This window comes from Plecotus auritus (genome assembly GCF_963455305.1).
Source record: "Plecotus auritus genome assembly, chromosome: 4".
Taxonomy (NCBI): Eukaryota; Metazoa; Chordata; class Mammalia; order Chiroptera; family Vespertilionidae; genus Plecotus; species Plecotus auritus.
In genome coordinates, this window is record NC_137775.1 from 149,408,518 (window position 1) to 149,428,244 (window position 19,727).

At 46.2% G+C, this 19,727-nt stretch overlaps 1 long non-coding RNA gene across 2 annotated transcripts in view; it reads right to left on the reverse strand.

Moving 5' to 3' along the window:
- Nucleotides 1-19,727, reverse strand: part of LOC308247179 — a 55,447-nt gene that overhangs the window by 25,758 nt on the left and 9,962 nt on the right. For both annotated transcript variants that reach the window (XR_013960468.1, XR_013960469.1), the window contains exon 2: nt 8,712-8,793. This is a non-coding gene — a long non-coding RNA (uncharacterized lncRNA). The remainder of the gene's footprint in view (nt 1-8,711; nt 8,794-19,727) is intronic.

Here is a 19,727-nt window from a genome sequence, read left to right on the forward strand (position 1 = left end):
AGCTGTATAATTTGTAAACCTTTTCAAATGATGACATTCAATGCTGGAATGTTATTGAAAACAATAATACCCACATCCTGCCGGTAGCAAAGCAATAGTACATTCAAGACCCTTAAAATGTTTAGACCCCTGATCCAGTAAGTTATGGGAATTTTAAGAAAATAAGCCAAAGGAAATTCAAAGTTATATGAAGAAATATTTTCATTGAGAACAGTCTCTAATATTGAAAACTTGGAAGCAACCAAAAAGCTTAACAACAAAGGAATATTAAAGTAAATTATAAGGCAACTCATTGAAACATTATGAAGCCATTAAAATGTCAATAATGAAGAACTATAAAAACATGACAAAGTACTAAGTGAAAACAAGCAGAATATAAAATTGTATCTATGTCATAATTGTGGTTGAATAAAAATATATTATCTATTTTACCTACAAATAAAAAACATGAAAATATCCAAATGATTTTATTTACTGTCAGGAATTTGTGTGTAAATTTTATCTGTTTTTATCTTTAAGTATATTGACATTGTTATAAAGCTTGGTACACAAAAGAAAGTCTGAGCATGAGGTCAAAAAGATTTCTACCAGGCTCACAATCTCCTCCACCTTCAGATTACGGATTCAGGAGGCATGATCACTCATTCCCAACCTACACATGCCCCTTCTCTCAGGTGCGGGGATAAAACTGAATTCATGATACAAGATATTACAGGGTTAGGGTTTTCACATAAACTAGAGGCGCAGTGCACGAATTCATGCACGGGTGGGGTCTGACTGGGGGGAGGGGCCGTGGGCAGTTGGCCAGCCGGCCCGCCCCCTGGTCGAACTCCAGGTCAAGGGGACAATTTGCATATTAGCCTTTTATTATATAGGATATGGCACTGTGTCTCCCTCTCAGTCTAGAAGGTCAGGCAGAGATGCATGATCACAAAACAGCACTGTTAGAACTAGAAAACTGGCCTGTTTCCTACAAAACTGCTATGAAATAGTGTTCTTTCCAGAGGAGAACACAGACTCCTTCTCTCTGTTGGCAAAAACAATGCTCAGAGAGGTTGTGGTTTGCTCACAGTCACACAGCTAGTTGGTAGTGGAGATGATATTCAAACTGATTCCAAAGTCTCTTCATTCTGCTCTCTACATTCAAGCAAATTTGGGAGAAGATGAAAGGTTCATTGTCTACGATGAAGTCCAAGTCAGTTTGCACATAGGTCTGAGTCCATTTGACCCTCAAGATTTTAGGCCAGTGCTCTCAATCTTAGTTGTACATTAGAATCATCTGGGACTGAATTTTAAAATGTCTGATGCCTACGCCTCACCTCCAGAGATTTCAATTTAATTGTCCTCCCGTGTGGCTAAGATAAGGGTATCATACAAAAACTCCCCAGGTGATTTATTTTTCATTCAATACGGCTAAGAACCACTAGTGTAAGGCCCTTTGCATTTCCAGTCTTAATCCTGTAAACTTTCCAACTGGCTCCCACAATGTGAGTTAGAACAGCACTCCAGTCACTCTTTTAATTTATTATTGTGGTAGATGTACATAATATTGACCATTTTAATCATTTCAAAGTGTATAATTCAGTGGTACCCAATAAGTAGGTTCACAATGTTGTGCAGCTATCACCACTGGGTTTAGAAGTTCATCATTGCAAACAGAAACCCAATAAGCAGTCACTCCTCATTCCTTCCTACCCCAGCTTCTGGCGACCACCAATCTGCTTCCTGTCACTATGGACTGGCCTATTCCAGACATTTCATAAATGAAATCATGCAACATGTGGCTTTATGTAACTGACTTCTTTCATTTAGCATAATGTTTTCAAGATTCATTCATGTTGTAACAGGTATCAGCATTTCATTCCTTTTTATGGCTAAATAATATTCCACCCTATATATATATATGACAGATGAATGTATGTATTTATATCACATTTTACTTATCCATTCATTTGTTAATGGACATTTGGGTTCCATTCTGAAACTGAAGTGCCTTAGGCCACACCTTCACAGAAGCAGAACAGGAGAGGGTAAGTTTTATGTTAACAACAGGGCCAGGAGTAGACTTGTGTTGTCCAAGTGTGATCTCCCAATCAGTAGCATCAGCATCACCTAGGGACTTGCTAGAAATGCAGATTCTCTGGCCATGCCCCAGACCTACTGAATCAGAAACTCTGGGGGTGGGGCATGGCATTCTATGTTTTAACACCGCCGCCCCCCCCCCGCCGTCCCCCCCCCCCCCCCCAGTGACTCAGACACAGGCTGAAGTTTGAGAACCACTGGAGTAACTGACACAGGCATGGGGTTCCAACGCGAGGTGTTTTTGCTGCCTTCACTCGGGTCAAGTGGGCCCACACTGCACACGAATCACAGTCAGCCCCGGGCAGCCTCCCCGGTGGTTCAGTAATAACATCCCATCTGTCAGGATGCTAGTGTCACTGAGTTCAGCTGGTACATGAGACAAGGTTGACATGACACCCTCGAGTTATCACAGCTCTCTGTAATAAACAAACACATGTTGTAAGAAAACACACTGAATTACAGAGCTGCTCCCTAGCAGTTTACAATGTTGAGTATCTCTTATCAGGAAACCACAATCAAGGCGTTCGCTTCAGAAATGCTACCAGAAAACCACGGTCACGGGCTCCACAGCAGCTCTCTGCTTCTCCTTCTCCCCTGCTGAGGAAACCTGCTCTTCCTGCTGGCCGGACCCCTGCTCACCCCACAGTCCTGTGCGTCCCATGCCATGCCACCTCTGTGCCTTTGCTCAGGCTACTCCTTCTCCCCGTGACACCATCTCCTAACTCCCCACACATCAAATCCCATCATCCCTCAACCTCAATCCAATGTCTACTTTCTCCCCTGAAAGCCTAGGGGGGCCACCCCAGCCAATAGCCATCTTCTTGTCTTCTCCCTTATTTGGAGGACCACCATTACTTACTAAATCTCCTATTTGGAGTTGTTTTTTTTTAATAGACTTTATTTTATAGAGCAGTTTTAGGTTTACAGCAAAATTGAGCAGACAGTAGAGATTTCCCATAGTCCTCTGCTGCCCTCACACACACAGCCCCTCCCCCTTTCTCAATATTGCCCACCAGAGTGGCACACTTGTTACAACAGATGAATCCACATGGACATGTCATTAGTACTCAAAACCCACAGTTTACATTCCTTACATTCACTCTTGTTAGTGTTCATTCTATGAGTTTGGACAAATGTATAGTGACATGTATCCATCATTATAGTATCATACAGAGTCATTTCACTGACTGGAAAATCCTCTGTGCTCTTCCTATTCCTCCCTGCCCCCAACCCCTGATCTCCATAGTTTGTCTTTTCCAAGATGTCAGAGCTGGAATCATAGAGTATGTAGCCTTTTCAGACTGGCTTCTTTCATTGAGTAATACACATTTTAGTTTTCTCCAGGTCTTTTCATGGCTTCACAGCTCATTTCCGGTCGTTTTTATTATCCTATCTAATAAAGAAGGAATATGCTAATTGACCATCACTCCATCACAAAGATGGCTGCACCCACAGCTGAAGCCAAGTTCCCATAAGGAGCCTTAATGAGCAATCAGCAGGGACCTGAGGCTATGCTCTCTCCTACCCTGTGGGGCTTAACAGGGGACCTCAGGCCACGCCCCCCACCCTGGCACCAGGCCAGGGAACCTGAGGCCATGCCCCCCGCCCAGCAGGGCTTGACGAGGGACCTCAAGGTGCGCTTCCCATCCTGGTGCTGGGCTAGGGGACCTCAGGCCGTGCCCCCCACCAGGTGGGGCTTGACAGGGGACTTCAGGCCACACCCCCCAACCCGGCACCAGGCTGGAGAACCTCAGACTGCACCCCCTGCCCCAGCACCGGGCCAGGGGACCTGAGGCTGCGCCCCCCTGCCTGGCTGGGCTTGACAGGGGACTTCAGGCTGTGCCCCCCACCCAGCGGGGCTTGACAGGGGACTTCAAGGTGCACCCCCAGTGCTGGGTTAGGGGAACTCAGGTCGCGCCCCCCACCCCAGCACCAGGCCAGGGGGACCTCAGGCCACACCCCCAACCCCAGCACTGGGCCAGGGGGACCTGAGCTGTACCCCTCTGCCTGGTTGGGCTTGACAGGGGGCCTCAGGCCATGTCCCCCACCTGGCTGGGCTTGACCAGGGACTTCAAGGCACGCCCCCCGCCCCGGTCTGGGGGACCTCAGGCCACGCCCCCCATCCTGGCACCAGGCCAGGGGACCTGAGGCTACATCCCCTGCCTGGCAGGGCTTGACAAGGGTGGGACTGGTCAGGTCTGGATCTAGCCCAATGGGGGCGGGGGCCAGCTGGGTCTGGGTCTCATGAGATTTTGAGGCGCATGTGGGTGGGCAGGGACTTGACTCTGGGTCCCTTAGTGCGCCCCAGACTCTGACAGGAGGAAGATTTTCATATACATTTTACTAATTTTCTTTCATCTCTGACACTTCTATTATAGAGAAAGGGCAAACAGCAACATTAAATTATTTCCTCTAATTAATCCCCTTTTCATGTGCACAAATTTCTTGCACCGGGCCACTAGTATCATTATTTTGTCCTTACATTATAAAGATTTAATTCCCAACTATTTTGTAAGCTCTGGTACATATGATGTAGCAGGGAGGAAATGCTTTTTAAAACTATGACTGTGGCCACTTTCACATATCTTAACTAATAATAAAGAAACATGTAAATTGACTGTACCTCCGCTACACCCACAGCCAATCAGAGTGAGTATGCAAATTAACCCAACAAAGATGGCGGTTAATTTGCATACATACCTGGGTCCCGGGAACCTCCTCAGCACCCAGGTCACTCCCAGCCGGCCATCAGAGGGGCCAAGCCTGCGATCGGAGGGGTGGGGCGGGGCAGGGGGGGGGCGCGCTTCCCAAGCCTAAAGCCTGGGGCTTGGGAAGGGGCCGAGCCTGCCACCAAATGCAGACCATCCGGAAGTCAGCGTTGGGTTGCCCAGCTGCAGCCTGGCGACCCAACACTGACTGCTCAGGTGGCTGAGACCCAGAAAGTGAGTCAGGGTCTGACCTGCAGCCTCAGTGGAAGCTGTTGACCTCTCTCTTTCGCTCCCTCTTTCTTTCTGATCTTTACCAGCAGCCAGGCTTTTGTTTCTCTCCCGGCTTCCACGGGGGCTGCTGTTAAGCCCCGCTTCTTTAATCAGGCCCAGAGATAGGCCTGGAGATGCTGACTGGCATAGGAACCAACCAATCAGAACCAAAGGTGGGTGCTGTGGGGAGCCAATGGCTGCCTAGGAGGCAGAGCTTCTGACTCTGACTGGCATAGGAACTGACCAATGAGAAACAAAGGTGGGTGCTGTGGGGAGCCAACAGCTGCCTAGGAGGTGGAGCTTTTGATGCTGACTGGCATAGGAGCTGACCAATCACAACCAAAGGTGGGTGCTATGGGGAGCCAATGGCTGTCTAGGAGGCGGAGCTTTTGACGCTGACTGGCATAGGAACCGACCAATCAGAACCAAAGGTAGGTGCTGTGGGGCACCAATGGCTGTCTAGGAGGCAGAGCTTTTGACACTGACTGGCATAGGAACTGAACAATGAGAACCAAATCTGGGTGCTGTGGGGAGCCAATGGCTGTCTAGGAGGTGAAGCTTTTGACGCTGGCACAGGAACCGACCAATCAGAACCAAATTGGCCAGCAGAGGAGGGCAGTTGAGGGTGACATCAGGCCTGCAGGAGAGGGCAGTTAGGGGTGATCAGGCTGGCAGGCAGGTGAGCAGTTAGGAGCCAGTGGTCCCAGATTGTGAAAGGAATGTCTGACTGCCGGTTTAGGCCCGATCCCTGGGATCAGGCCTAAAATGGTTGGACATCCTGCAAAGGGTCCCCAATTGGAGAGGGTGCAGGCTGAGTTGAGGGAATTCCCCCCTCTGTGCACGAATTTCATGCACCGGGCCTCTAGTTAGGACATAAATTCCCTTACAGTGAAGAAACATACCATGTGAGCCTGGTTGAGACTTCATTGGTGAGATAAGCAAGCTCTGGCTGTGGCCTGGGAAGTAAAGGGGGAAATGAAGCATGAGCTAAATTCTGCTTTGTAAGGAAGTAACTGGAATTTGGGGATTGGAGGAGGCAGTTAGCTGGGCAAATAGCAGCTCCTGGGGAAGAGCAAACCTAAGAAGATAACGGCACGACAGAGCCTTAAGGGAACATGGCCCACGATCCTCATAAGGGACAGGACATTTGCCTGTGCTATGTTGTATTCTAATTCCTCCAACTTGACCACATTTTGAGGACAAGTGGGCCCTGTACAGCAGGGGGTGATGCAGGTGGGGTAGGAGCAGTCACCACTGGGACCTGACAAGCCTGGATGGGGGGCTGAACAGGAAACCACCAACCCTCAGACAGTCTCGGGAAACCCTGAGGGGGGCCCAGCTCTCACAGAAGGGGACACGGCACTCTGTCAATTACTATGGATATACAGGAAGAGGAGGAGCCCAAAGTCTGCACCACTTAGAGTCCTGCTTCCGTTACAATTACAACCACGTCTACCACACAGAAACAGCACAGCACTATATTTGGCCTTTCTAGAACATTGCATTGCGATGGTGGCTACCGGGTGGAGGAGCTTTGGGAAGGCTTTCTGCCAAATAGCTTAGAGGTCCAATACCTTAGGCAAAAATCACAATAGAAGGAGTGTGCACTGAGTAGCCTATGGTACCATATATTCATTTGTCAAAACATCCGAAACAGGACCTTAACTGCCTAGACACGTTTTCATACTAAAATTATTGCAGCCATAATACACAGAAAACATTGAGTCCTCAACCATCCACTTGTCTGTGCATTAGAGTAGATTGCAGATTCCTTTCTAAGGTGGGTGCGGCACTGCTCCCCTGTTTGACCTCCCTTTTTCTGAGCTGAGGTCATTTGGTTCCAGCTCATGAGCAAGAGTGTGTCAGTCCTGTGCCCTCTCGGCTGACAGGGAAAGCACACGGCTCCACACTAACCAGCCCCAAACAGCAGCTGCCCGCCAGCATTTACATACACATCTTTTTGAACTCACTGATGCCGAAGTCTCATGAAAGGCTCAGCTGCCAGGGACGACCACAAGGATGCTGGTCCAACGAGTCTCCCAGAATGATGGTGGGGGGAGATGAGTGGTCCCAGCTCTGGAGCCTGCCTGCCTGGGTGGGAAGCCTGTCCAGGGATCATGAGCTCAGTGGCCCTGGGCCTATTTTCTGGGCCTTGGTTTACTAATCTGCAAAATGGGAATGGTCATATTACCAATCTCAAGTCGTTGTTATAAGATTTAAATGAGGTAATACATGCAGAGGGCCCAGAGCTATTGAGGGTCCCTATTATGCTCATAACCATCAGCTCTCATGCCCCCAATTAAGTCAAAACAGTGGAGAGAACTGTGCCTGGATCGTCATGCCTCTCAGCGCAATGCTTTCTGATGGATTATGCTGTGGCCTAGCCTCCATTAGGGACAGACAGTAGCACTTGTCACCGGGTTTACACTAAAGTAGTTGCTGAGGACACTGTGTATAGCACTGCAGTGTCCTCCTCAGAAGGATTCTAGCGAGATCCTTCTTTCCACCTTGGCCTGGAAGGTTGCCTCTCCTGAGCACTGCGTTCCTGGTGATCATTGTGGATGATTCACTGATCAGGTTCCTGTCTTCACACTGGCCCCGAGAGCCAGGATGACTTTGTGGTGGGCGATTTTGTACAGGCCTCAAATCTGGCTCCATTGTATGACCCTGCCCTTGTTTTTCTTAGGGTTCATTGTTGTCTGCCTTGTAACATTCACCATCATCATCATCATCCACCGACCATCTATTGGTGCCAGGCTTGTGCTGGGACCTTCACAGGAACTGTCATTAGTACCTGCCCAGGAAGACATCATTTCCAATTTAAAGGTAAAGAAATGGCCCGAGCTGGTTTGGCTCAGTGAATAGAACATCGGCCCACGGGCTGAAGAGTCCCGGGTTCATTCCAGTCAAGGGCACATACCTTGGTTGCAGGATCGATCCTCCCTGGCCCGGGTCCTGGTCAGAGCGTGTGCAGGAGGCAACCAATCAATGTGTTTCTCTCACATCAACATTTCTCTCTGTCTTTCCCTTTCTCTTCCACTCTCTCTAAGAAATCAATGGAAAAATATCATCGGGTGAGGATTTAAAAAAATTAAGGTAAAGAAATGCAGGTGCAGGAAGATGATGGGATCTGTCTAGCTCCCTGGGATTTCTAGGAGCCTAAGAGAGCCTAACTGATGCTCTCTCCCAGAATGGGAGGCATTTCTTTATACTGTCATAAATCCCTTATGAAACAAGTCATGGTATAAATCAATCATCACATCTTAAATGATGCCTTCCCTTGCCAGTTCCCTTATGTAACTGGTGGAACTATGAGTGCAGTATCTGATGCTTCAGAGGCCACTGCGGGTCCCAGGACACCCTGACCAACAGCCCCGGGGGTGAAAAGAAGAGATTAGAAAGTAGTAAAAGCACAAGTGAATTCTGTTCCTGGTGCCAGAGACGTGATTTGACAATCACAGGGCCTGCCTTCCTCACTCCCCTCCAGGCCCCAGAAGCACTACCCGGACTGCTGGGTTTGCATCCTGTGCCACGCCACTAGTTGCTCCCACAGGAGTTCCATAGTCACATGTGGTCCTCGGGCTCCTCCTGCATGAAGTGTTGGGTCGGAAGATGCTCTTACATGTCCCCGGAGGAGGTAGTATGACATACCAGGTAAGACCCAGGCTTTGAAGTCTCATGTCCACATTTGAATCCAGGATTACTTCCTCTCTCTGTGCCTCAGTTTCCTTATCTGTAAAATGAGTATGATAATAATATTAAAACCTTCTCGTGGGGAGGTACTAGCTATGAACACATAGCCAAACAATCTTAGTTTTAATCCAGGCTTTGACACTAGCTGAATGACCCTGAGCAAGCTGTCTAAACTTTTTGAGCCCAGGTCCCATCTGTAAAATGAGGATGCTGGTAGTTACTACTTCAGAGACGTACTAGGGAATAGCATAAATTAATTTATAGAAAACAATTTAAACTCCACTTTGCACATAGTAAACATCCTATTAACTGTTAGCAATTACTATCACTGTGCCTGCAAAGTGCTTAGAGTGACTGGCCATTGATGTGAGCTATTACCCCTCCCTGATAATTAAGACTGAACTACAAGCAGCGCTCCGGGAATGCTGGTGTCCTCCACTACATGCAAGGGCAGGATTTCACTAGCACCTCTTTGCTTCGGAAAATGGGTGCAAATCCTCCCAGCTCCATTGGCCTTGCAGCAAGGAGAGAAGGCTGGAAGGAGGTAATAGGGTGAGGACAAATCATCTGAGATGCAGCTGGAGGAGGCTTTCTCAGTTCAAGAGAGAGAGCCCATCCTTTGAATTTCTAAACTGAATAAACTCATATGCTCCACTCTAAGCAGTATGTAGACCAATTCAAGACCTAATGACTGAGGATGTGTTTCTTATATAAACTCACATGAACAAATCGAGCACCATCTTCTTCCTTTTCTAAGTAACTCAGCCACCTAGTAAGAAGTCAGCCTCTGGTTGGGCTGGTTAGGAAGGGGTGAGGCTGAAGCAGTGGGGGATAGAGGGCGGGACCACGACATGGGACCATACCAGCCTTCCCTCCACCCGCTCCTCACAGCTTCTTTTCTCCTCTCTGCCCACCTGAATCACTTTTCCTTATTTTCATTCCTTTGGGCACAGAAAACTGCCTTGGTAAATTAGAGAAGAAGTCAGAAATAGACACGGGGACATTTATTGAAAAGAATTTCGAATGAAAAAGAAGCAAACTACAGAAACAGAAGCTGGAGCACAGCAGAAAGGTTCCTAATGCTTCAGGTAAAGAAACGAGCATGAGAGAGAGAAACGCAAATAGGAGAACCGGGCCCGAGAATCAGGAAGCATGGTTATTATTTCACCTTTATTAAATGCTCATTGTGTGCGAGGCATATGTGTATCATCTCAATTGATCTTTGGAGAAAGGTAGATACCATGATCCTCATCATTTATAAATGGGTGAATTGAAGCTTAGAGAGATTTACAGATTTGCCTGTTTAGTATTGTGCCCAGCACGAATCAGGAAAGATTGGAGAGGATTCAGAAAAGATCCATAAAGATAAATAAGAGACCTAAAATACAAGAGGTTAAAAGTCCTAGAATTGTTTAGCATCATGAAAGGAAGACTGCAGGGAATTGCAGAGTGGAGGAAAACTTTGTACTAAGGTCTCTTCCCTTTCCCTAATGGGTCCTTGAGTGTCCCAGGGATGTGGCTGGGGAACTAGCCCCACCCATGATCCACGGAGAGGGATCATCTCATGTGCTCCAGCCAATCAGCACTGACCATCACACACACACACACACACACCAGTGAATGATGAAAGGATGGACAGAAGACCCAATTTGAGCCAATGGGACATGAGGTGTGTTTTCTGGGGTTTTCCAATACGAATATATTTGTTCCCTTCCATGGAAGCTCCAAAAAAAAAAAAAAAAAAAAAAAGACATTCTGTGTCCCTTGGGCCTGAATAAAGAAGCATGTGGCCCTGAACGGCAACAACTGCTGCTTGCCTTCAAATATTCATTGTCCCTTTCTTCTTGGGAATAGGCATGATTCAATTCCCAACTGGGCGGATTTGAGCCCAACAAAAGATTCTATTTCCCAGTCTCTCTTTCCCACCCTACACGACTAAGTTCAAGCCAATGCGATGAAAGCAACAGCGTTGTGAGGTACTTACAAAGCGTCACCTCATCTTCCTTCCTCTGGCCTAGAATGCAGATGTAATGGTTGGAGCTCCCGCAGTCATTTGGACCTAGAGGTGACCTTGAGAAAGGGAGTAGTGCCCTCATATGTGCAGCATCAAGTTAGAATCTGGGCCCAGGACATGATGGAGCCTAGACTGCCTATCTCTGCATTTCTCCTACATAGGGGAGAAGAATGCTTCTATTATCTTATAGCCGCTATTATAATGGGTTTTCCATCACACTGAGTAAATTCAATTCTAACAGATGGACCCAGACTTCTGCTGACAACCATCTTGCAACTACAGGAAGGCAGACTTGGAGTAAAGCTGATAACAAGGGAAGGAGAGAAGAAACCAGACCCTTCCATCCATCTTGGAGCTGCTGGGCCAAGCGAACTTTATCATGGGACTTCTCAGTTACATGAATCAATAAATTCATTTTATTTTTTATGCTACTTTGAGTTGGGGGTTTTGCTACATGCAAAAGCATCCTAGTGGATATATACATACTAATACTCTTAAGGACGTCATACACTAGTGCACAGTATTTCATTCCCAAGGAAAGCAGTATAAGCAGAAGTGTGTTATAAGTGCCTCTGGGCTTTCCTTACCGTGGAATCATTAAACACATGAATAAGACTCGAAAGATTTCTTAAAGTCACTTAACATGTATCGAATCCCTACTATGGGCCAGGTATTTTATGTAAATTATCATTCATCCCTGTAATAGTACTGAATGGCAGAAATTATCCCATTTTACAAATGAAGAAATTAAGGCCCAGAGGTTTAAATAAGTTGCCCAAGGTCATATAACTATTAAGACCACAGCTAGGACTATAACCCAGGCTTGCAGGGGTCCCACATCCAAGTTGTACATGTGACAACCCTCAGCTTAAACACATTTAGTTAAAACAGTTATTATTCTAAGACCTTAAACGCAACTATATGCAACTCAGCTCTTAACATTTGCCCATGGAGAAAATCGGGGTCTATTTTACACCCTCAGGCCAAACACTCAACCACAACCAAGTCAGTTTTGTCAGGTAATAGCAAAGGCTCAACCAAATGCCACCGTATGCCTCTGTCAACAAAAATTAGCTGCTGCCAAACCAATATCAACAGGAGTCCCCAGTCTGGAGTGTGGAAAAGGAGACTTCATTCAGGTGAACAGTTTGCAAAGTGGGGAAAGACAGCCTCAGGAGGAAACTGAAAGTAGCCTCCCTTCAAACAATGCAGAGGTTCCACTTATATAGAGCAAGTGCTCATCCTGGTCCCCGATTGGTCCGTTTTTATACAAATGAAGAACCCAAATTTGCACACTTTGATAGGCCCCAAAACACTGTCCTGGTTGGTTGGAATTTTATGGAGCCACTCTGATTGGTCGGTAAAAATGCAAATAAGGATATAGCTGAGTAGCTCCGATAGGATGGAGCAGGTCTCAGCCCATTGGTCAAAATATACATTCCAGGAACTCCTTTACTAGTATAAGGTGGGTTCAGACAGCAGGAACATAGTGCAGGAGACTTGGCAGCTTGAGTGTGTGTGTGTGTGTGTGTGTGTGTATTTGTGTGTGTGTGAGAGAGAGAGAGAGAGGGAGAGAGAGAGGCCCCCTGTAAACAACAGCTGCTAAACTCTGATTATGAATTTGGGCCCAGTTAACCACAAGGAGTCCTTTTTTGACAGGAATATTCCTTTTCAGGATCAACACCTCCATTATCCTGCAGGGTGGTAGCATTTCCACTGGGCACAGGCCTGGAAATAGACCAAGGAAGTTTCTGTAACCCTGGAAACAAAGCCAGACATATCATTTCAGTCTAAAGGGCAGATTCTAAACAGCCCAAATGCTATCAAACACCATTGTTAATGCCGCACATGTAGTCTTCACACTACACATGCCATTCGTGGGAGGTGTGGCAGGAAAGTCCATATGAAGAGCTCAGCACCTCTGGTCTGAAATTAAAGAAATAAATGTGGAAGAATGTTTTATGCAAATTATTTTTCTTCTAAAGCTTAGAAAGATACTTCATGCCAGTCAGAAAGGCTCTTTGCAGCTATTGCCAGCTGAAAGACTAAAAGAAAACAACGCCATAGGGAAAATCATTTTACTTCTGAGGAAGTTCATGGCCATCAACATGAAAGTGTACTCAAATAGTTTATACATCAGGGTATGCACTAAAGTCTGGAAGTTCGTATTTAACAAGAAAATAAGCATACAGTCCAGCGTCCTATTGGAAACCCTACTAAAATGCAAACTTACATTTGGGATTCTTTGAAAGGACCTTGAACGGAAGTTAGTCCAACCTGCAACTCAATGCGGGACTCTCTTCTAAAGCACATTTAATAAATTGTCCAGCTGCCCCTGCTTAGAGAGAGAATCTGCTGTTCTTAAAAACTCCCCATTCCACCATTAGGATGTGTTTGCTCACCCTTAGCAAAACCTGCCTCCATCTAACTCCCTGACACTGGACAACACTCTCCCTCTAGAACCAGAAAATAAAAATAATCCCTATTCCCGGGTCTAGTCCTTACCAGCTGTGAAACATTCAGCAAGTTACTGACTCCCTCCATGCCTCATCGGTATCCACTGAAACAGAGATAACAGCACCTACCTCACAGGGTGGAAATGAGGACAAATATTAGTACACTGCCTGGTTATGATTAGCATCCCATAATTATTAGCTATTACTATAATTAGCTATTGTACACAACAACCCTCACAATAACTATGGCTTGCAAGGAAGAGAGACATTCTCAGATTACTTTGGTCAGTGACTGTCATCCTTTCTGTGGAATGCTAGATTTGGGGGCTACATAATTGAAGGCTTTTAATGGCATCCCCATATATACTGGGATTCACCTGGTCGCCTTCTACATCACTATTGTTTGGGTCTGACTTTACCTCCCCAACAGACTCTCAGAAGGCCAAGTTTTCACATGTTCTCATTTCTTTGGCACCAGCTTGCCATCAGGTTCCACCTTTGAGCCCTAACCCGGTCCTGCAGCAGGCTGGACTCACTGTGCATTACTTACTGAATTGATGGAGATTGGCATTTTTTCTAGCATGAGACCATGAACAATAACGTTATAGATATGCTTGTATGTATATTCCAGTTTGAGGCAGTGCAGTAAACCACCAAACATCAGTTAAGAAGCACTGTCTTAAATAATGGGGTACAGTAGGGGGCCACTCTGGGAAACAGAGGAGTCCAGAATTTCTACCTCAAAGCCAGACCTCCTGGAGAATAAAGCTCGGTCCAGAAGCTGGAAGGTTGCTTAGGATACAATGTGGCTCTAACAACTGGGTTATAACAGTAAATAAAATTGCCATCTGTTGAGCTCTTAATATGGGCCAGGCACTATGCCAAGCATTTTACAAGTGTTAGCTTTCTTTTTTTTTTAATTGTGGAATAAAATACTCTTAGATTAAACTGTTCAAAACAAATGTACAACATAATGAACAATCACAAAGCAAACACTTGTATAACTACCTCCTTGATCAGGAAATAGAATACCTCCAAGTACTGCCAAATCCTCCTTATGCAGGTATCCTTGTCTAGTCCCAGAACCCGCCCCTTCCCCAGAAGCAACCACTGTTCTGATTTGTGATAATCACTTCTTTACTTTTATCATTTGCTCAACAATATATGGTATGCAATAAAAACTCCATTATATGGCTTATAGTTTAGTTTTGTCTAGTTTTGAATTTTAAAATAAAATCATATGCTATGTTATTTATGTTTAACATTGTGTTTCCAAGATTCATTCATGTTGTTCACGATAGCATAGTTCATTCATTTTTCAGTGCCACACAGTACTCCACTGTGTGACTATATTACAATCTACTTATCCATTCTACAATTGGAGATTGGCATTTTTTCTAGCATGAGGCCATGAATGATAGAATTATAGGTATACTTGTATATTTCAGTATACATGAGATGTTCTTCTTAGATACAGAATCACCGGGTTGTAGGATGTGCATGTTTTCAATTTTACTGGATAATACCAAAGCAGGAAAACACAGCCTCTGGGGGAAACTGAAAGTGGGCTCTCTTGAGACAAATGGGAGGCTATATTAATCTACATTCCCACCAGCATATAGATTTCCTATTGTAGCACATCCTCACTAACACCCAGTATTATCAGATTTTTTTCAAACTGTGCCAATCTGATGTATATGTGTATAGTATTTAAACTGTAGTTTTAATGTCTGTTTTTTAACTTTTAAAGTTTTAATACACTGACTCACACTTCACACATCCATCCCTATCTTGTTACTTTTGCTCAGCATTACGTTTATAAAATTCATCTATGTTGTTGCATGTGGAATCTCACTGTATTTCCCTTATTATTTATTAACTAGAGGCCTGGTGCATGAAATTCGTACACGGGTGGGGTGTCCCTCAGCCCGGCTTGCACCCTCTCCAACCTGGGACCCCTTGGGGGATTTCCGACTGCCAGTTTAGGCCCGACAGTCAGACATCCCTCTCACAATCAGGGACTGTCAGACATCCCTCTTACAATCTGGGACTGCTGGCTCCTAACAGCTCACCTGCCTGCCTGATTGCCCCTAACCGCTTCTACCTGCCAGCCTGATCGCCCCCTAACTGATCCACTGCCAGCCTGATTGATGCCTAACTGCTCCCGGGCTGGCCTGATCGCCCCCAAATGCCCTCCCCTGCCGGCCCGATTGCCCCCAACTGCCCTCCCCTGTCAGCCCGATAGTCCCCAACTGCCCTCCCCTGCCAGCCTCATCGCCCCCAACTGCCCTCGCCGGCTGGCCTGGTCACCCCTAACTGACCTCCCCTGTGGTCTGGTTGTCCCTAACTGCCCTCCCTTGTAGGCCTGGTCGCCTCCAACTGCCCTCCCCTGCCAGCCTGATGGCCCCCAACTGCCCTCCCTGCCAGCCTGGTTGCCCCTAACTGACCTCCCCTGCTGGCCTGGTCACCCCTAACTGACCTCCCCTGCAGGCCTGGTCTCCCCCAACTGCCCTCCCCTGCCAGCCTGATTGCCCCTAACTGCCCTACCCTGCCAACCTGATGGCCCCCAACTGCCCTCCCCTGTCAGCCTGGTCACCCCCAACTGCCATCCCCTGCTAGCCTGATGGCCCCAAACTGCCCTGCCCTGCTGGCCTGGTCACCCCCAACGGCCCTCCCCTGCTGGCCTGGACACTCCCAACTGCCCTCCCCTGCCAGCCTGGTTGCCCCCAACTGCCCTTGTGATGACATGATGGTGGCCATCTTGTGATGATGTTGCATGAGGATGTGATGCCACCTAGGCTTTTATTATATAGGAATCTTGTGGCAGCCATCTTGTAGTGGCCATCTTGTGATGACGTGAGGGTGGCCATCTTATGGCAGCCATCTTGTAATGATGTTGCGCAAGGGTGTGATGCCACCTAGGCTTTTATTATATAGGATGAGGTTGATCTTATTTTTATATATTTTTGGCCATGTTAATATCCTCTTTTGATAAATGTTTGTTCAAGTCTTTTGCTTGTGAGGGGGGAGTTGGCTGTCTTTTTCGTATTGATTTGTAAAAGTTTTCCACGCCCCCTCCAACTTTTTATTCTGGATACCAGTTCTCCAGTGGTTTTATGTGTTGCAAATATCTTCTCCCATTCTCATGTGTATCTCTTTAATCCTCACAACAAGGCCCAAGAAATAAATATTATGGTGTCTACTTTGTAGTTGAGGGAACAGAACTGAGCCTTAGAGAAGTTTAGGGACTTGTTTGAGGCCATGCAGCTATCGGCATCAGTGCTGGGAAACCAAAACTACACTGCTCAACTTGCAAGCCCAGCTCTTAACCAGCTGGCTACACTCAGAGTCAGGGGCCCATCAGTCCCTCTCAAGTGCCCTATGGCCCTTCAGCCACTTCTCCTGCCCCAGCTTCTCTCTTCTCTCCTACCTTCCTTCTTATGACTTTTGCTTACTCATGACTTCCACTTTCTGCCTTTTTGTATGACCTTTCTTATGTCCACAGTTCTAAATATTGTCACTCACTTGGGTTCTTTTTCAAATTCCCCGAAGGAGGTCCCATCAACTCTTTCTGGCACAGCCCCCTTCACAGACAGGCTTTCATATAGACCATATCATGGCCACAGCTCAGGCGTTCTCCCAGTCCAACTTGCTGTGGCCCTGGTGGCAGGATCAGTCAGCTTGCCTCAGATGGAGTTGTGGGCATAGTGGCTGCTCTCCAAAGCAGTTTCTCCTCTGGATCTTCACTTTGCAGGCTAATCATCACCTGCTCCTTCAGCAGCTCATCATCCTGGTGACAACTCCCATCCATCTGGCCTACAAATCTGGGAGTCTTCCAGGATACCACCCTCTTCCACAACCCCCACCCAAGACCATTCAAGCATCGGTGGCCTAAATAATCTTACATCTGCCCACTTTCACCATGTCTAGCCTCCACCTTAGCCCAGATTCCACCCTAATCCAGGCTACTACCATCTCTTACCTGGACTCCCAAAATAGCTCCCTCATGTTCTCTTCACTCCACCCTCCCCTCTTCCTAACCCCTTCCCCACACAGCAGCCAGGAGGACCTGCTCAAGTCAGACTGTTCAAAACTCTCATTGGCTTTCCTTTAAAAAAAATTTAATTGAATTCAAAGAGGGAGAGGGAGAGATAGAAACATCAATGATGAGAGAGAATCTTTGATTGGCTGCCTCCTGCACACCCCATACTGGGGATCGAGCCTGCAATCCAGGCATGTGCCCTGACCGGGAATCGAACCGTGATCTCCTGGTTCATAGATTGATGCTCAACCACTGAGCCATGCTGGTCAGGCTCTGCCTTCCTCTTAGGAGGACATATATAATGGCATTTTAGAACTCAAATGGATAATTCAGGATAATATCTCCAATTCAAGATGTTTACTTTAATCACATCACCATATATGTACTACTATAGGCAGTACCTTCAAAGATTTCAGGGATTAGGACTTAATCTCTTTGGAGGCCAGGAATCAGCCCCTACAGATGTCATTTGAAAAATGACATCTGTAAATGGCCTTTGAAAAATTGAGACATATCATGTATCCAGGATTTCTCTTTCTCACTTCTCTGGTGTTGCCTACCACAGAGGAAAATCTTAGCCAATGAGTGAATTTACTTGAGTGAATAAATGCATAGACAATGATGATCTGCTCTACCACTTCCCACCAAAGCCCTAAAAAGGAGAAAAGAGTGAGCCTATAATTCCTTTAGTCAAACTGGCTTCCCCAAATCCAGATTCTCATGAATCCAGAATGGGTTTGGAAATGCAGAAACTCTTTATAAGTGATCTCCATCTGACATGCTGCCAATACTCAATGGGAAAGATATATGATTATTGAATGGGTAACAAGAATCAAGTTATTTATAAATGAGCCTTGCCTACAATAGAGTTTGAACTTTGCTCATATTTGATTTTCTTCCCTGGCACTCGGAGGGTTGTATTGAGCCAAATTAGTTCTTTAACTTTTGTAATACTAAATAAGAGGATGGGGAGAGGGAGACCAAATGGCAGAAGGGAAATCCATTTATCTTCCCCAAATTGAGGAGACCCCTGATGTACTTCATATTGAAGTACAGATCTGGAAAAGAAGTATAGAGCTTTAATCCATAACAGGATCATTCCATAGTAAAAAACTATTTTCAAATCCCTGGTCTGGCCCCCCAGAGTGACATTATAAACCTGATTCCCTGCTGATATGAGCAGGTTATTCTACAGTTCTTATTTGTTATTCTACAGTTCTTATTCTTTAATAATTCATTGACTAAATCAGAGAAGGAAGACTTAGCAATGATGGGGTTCTCTTGAGAAGTCAATGGGTGGGTTTGGTACCCTGAGATTTTACCTGGGCTGGACCCTGGAGTCCCCACTGGTAAGCAGGAGGAGAAAAGCTCTGAGAGCTGAAAATGAAAGTAGGTTGCCCTATCCCAGTATCATGATGGTAGTGATCATCGATCTTACACTCAACTCTCAGTGGTGCTCAAGACCTCTCCTCCCTCACCCCATAGGAAGAAGGGCCTCCAATGGAAGGAGGCTGGGGTTGAGGACAACCAAATGGACTTCCATGAATCTGTAAGTGGGAGAGGATTTTCTTTTCTCCCTATCCCCTGGAATAAAGATTGAGAGGGCCAATCAGGCACGGGAGAGCACCAAGGAGAAAGCAGGGTGCTCAGGTCTAACTTGAAAGACAAAGAAAGGGTTTTTGAGGCTCACATGTGGTTCAACCCAGCACACCAGTGTAAGAACCCAGATACAAGCTCACCCACAACATTCCCATCTAGAACTAGAAGCACATTTGTCTGGAATGCCGTTCTCACCACAGAGTGGTACCTCTGCTGTGAAGCCCAGGGACTCCATTCCAGGGAAAGCTGCTTGCTTTGAGGGAGCTATGATAGGCCGTGGCCTTTTCTTGACTGTGTATTAGAACCTTGGGTTGGTGTTTCCTGAGAAAACATCAGTGCAATTATAAAGCTTATCAATGGGACAATGATTCACTCTGCAAAGATTCTAAACAAAGTAGTCTTTTTAAACTTCCATTAGACCGGGCCTGAGTGGTTCAGTTGGTTGAACATCATCATCATCCTGTGCACTGAAAGGTTGCCAGCTGAATTCCTGGTCAGGGCACATACCTGTGTTGCAGGTTTGATCCCAGGATGGGGCTCTTACGGAGGGCAGACAATTAATGTTTCTCTCTCATTGATGTCTGTCTGTCTCTCTCTCTCTCTCTCTCTCTCTCTCTCTCTCCCTCCGTCCCTCCCTTCTTTACTCTAAACAAGTCCTGGGTGAGGATTAAAAAACAAAAAAACTCCCCTTACGGCTTTTCCTGAAGGAAGGCATATATGTTTTGTGGTTGAGGGAAAGAATGCATATCACCAGTTCTTACTAGCAGTAACTTATCAGTGAATTTGTAAAGTGACTAAACCCCTTCTGGGAAATATGCGGAACCATAGAAACAGAAACAAAAATTATGCCTCATCTATCTACA